Source organism: Penaeus japonicus, unplaced genomic scaffold (genome assembly GCF_977035675.1).
Source record: "Penaeus japonicus unplaced genomic scaffold, GWHDUDI00000001_assembly GWHDUDI00000040, whole genome shotgun sequence".
NCBI classification, from domain to species: domain Eukaryota; kingdom Metazoa; phylum Arthropoda; class Malacostraca; order Decapoda; family Penaeidae; genus Penaeus; species Penaeus japonicus.
The window spans coordinates 17,897,690-17,900,189 of NW_028234442.1; the positions used below are offsets into that span (position 1 = coordinate 17,897,690).

Consider the following 2,500-nt stretch of genomic DNA (forward strand, 5'->3'; position numbering starts at 1 on the left):
ACACACACCACTCACTCACACACAGACACCCCCATACACACACTCACCCATAAACAACATACACTCACACATACACTCTCAGACACGTCTCACACCAACACACACTCACACACACTACACTCACACCCACCCACCCACCCAACTCAAACACACTCAAACACACACACTCAGTCTTTATATATATAGTTATAGATGATATATATAGTTTGATATAGTAGTGTATATATATAGTTATATGATAGATGATATACACTCTCATCTCTCACTCACACTCACTCTCACTCTCACAACCACTCACACACAAACCCACCCCCCCCTCTCACTCACACACCCACTCACCAATCTCACACGACACACACACACACCAATAAACCTACACACTCAAAACCTCCACTCACACTATATATCCACCACACCCCCCACACACCCCTACTCCCACCCCCTGACGCCTCCCAATTTACACGATGCTACAATACCGTAACACAATCATACTTCAATAATAGATTGCACAGAACAACCCATTCTACCTCACGAACCTCAGAAACGGCCCAGTCCACTCTCGTGATAAAAAAAGCACCAATACTAGTATGACACTGCAAAACATCCCAACTAACATTACACCGCGACAAAACCGGCATGCGCTGACATGGCTGCAAGTCAAAATGTAAGGAGATATAACTGATAAGAGTCCACTATCGCTTTAAAGACACACCCACACCACACCACACCCACACAACACACACACACACCCCCACACACGTGCACGCATAATACACGCACAACACACAACAAACTTCTCCCCCTATTGCAATATCCCTCCTTATGATAACTATTTTCAGGAAAATTTTGATAAACATAAGCACACAAAACAGATAATCTACATACATATAAAAATACGAACCAAACATACTAGGCTTGTGCGTGTGTGTGTGTGTATATATATATATAAAATATATCTATAATATATATATCTATAAATATAATAAATATAATAATCTATACATATAAATGTATATATATATATTTCTATATAAGGGGGGGGGGTGGGGGGGTATATATACCATAAATATGTCCTATATATATATATATATATATACTATATTAAATCTATAAATATAAATATATATATCTGTGTTGTGTGTGTGTGGTGAGTGTGTTGTGTGATGGTGTGTGAGTGTGGTGTGATGTGTGTGTGTGTGTGCGTATGTGTGTGTGTGCGATAACGATCATCACACTAAAAGGATCAACGAAGACTCTTACAAAAAAACCAGAGCAGGTCTCCTAGCTCCCAGAAGTCACAAGTTCTGTTAGGACGAAGAAATCACCGGCCGCTGCAAATCGATCGGAACAAGAAACTGCACACTATTATAGCAGGACCCTCAAGTCCTCCGCGTACCGCCTCAGCTACTCTATCCTTGCGGGTCTCACTCACTACCTCACACTAACCTGACCAACTATTACACTGCGTCTACTGCCGACCAAAACCAGGGCCTCCGCCTCATGTTTACCTCATATTACTATGGGTATCTCCAGTCATGCCTCTCCTTCCGTCATATCGTGTCTAGGACCTCTCTCACACTGATCCTACAGTCAACTCACGTCTCAGGAATTTCCGCTTTCATGACAAATGCATGTACTCATAATGTTTCTAAACTCATTTCATTCCATGGGATTCCCTCTCACTGCATCCAGAGCCAATACGTAAGCTGCCCGGCCCTGACACTGTGCCTTCCTGTTACTCTGCCTCGCGGCCCTCGAGTCGGTGCCGGGGACGAGCGGCTCGTCCCAGGCACCGACGCGGAAGGTGCCGCAGGTGAACTTGCGGCACGTTCGGCTCTGCCTGTGCCTTCGTCAGGTAACGCATTGGCCAGGTGAGGGAGGCCACACCTGGAACACCAAGGAACCTGCACGGAATCTTGTTGGATTCCGGGCGGCGCCTGGCCCTCGGGGCAGCACGACCACGCTCGTGGGTGTGATTGGACCATGGGCGCTTCTCCTTCATACGTATGAGTGGGCACAGCCCAAGCGTGGGCGTGCGGGCGGGGCGCCATGGCACCACTGGACACCTACCTCGGGCGGTGGTCGTCGGCCGGCGCGGTGCAGCAAAAAGCGATGGTCGTGCCGCTAATCTCCTGGCCACTTAATTAGACAGACCCGCCGTGCCGCGCCGCGTGCACTAATCCACAGTCCACCCGATTTGGACGACCAACTCGCGACCAGGAATAAAATATGGTGATTGAACTCGAGGCACGGGTGGGCGGCACCTTCACGCGTAGGGGGCGGGGCTTCTCGGGGCTTCCCGCGTCGCTCATTGGCCGCCCGCACCTGGCTCCCCCTATCACGCTTTCAGGAGTGGCGGCAGTGAGCCAATCATCACCTTAGTTATTCCAGTCTGTCTGTTGTGATAAGCCCTATGATTGGATAAGCAATTTTCTACGTCATCGCGTCCCCTCGGCCGTAGCCACTCACAGGATTCTGACGGCTAAGACCCGCCTCTTCT

General features: G+C 48.4%; 1 protein-coding gene across 5 annotated transcripts in view; it reads right to left on the reverse strand.

Moving 5' to 3' along the window:
- sim (bHLH transcription factor single-minded) overlaps positions 1 to 2,317 on the reverse strand; it is a 68,856-nt gene extending 66,539 nt beyond the window's left edge. The window contains exon 1 of one of the 5 annotated variants that reach the window (XM_086533910.1): positions 2,071 to 2,317. The gene's annotated coding sequence lies outside the window, so the exon portion shown is untranslated. Of the gene's footprint in view, positions 1 to 1,260; positions 1,475 to 1,508; positions 1,712 to 2,070 lie in introns of those variants that run through there. The other 4 variants (XM_086533905.1, XM_086533908.1, XM_086533906.1 and 1 more) reach the window with 4 other exon arrangements.
- Positions 2,318 to 2,500: the final 183 nt, after the last annotated feature.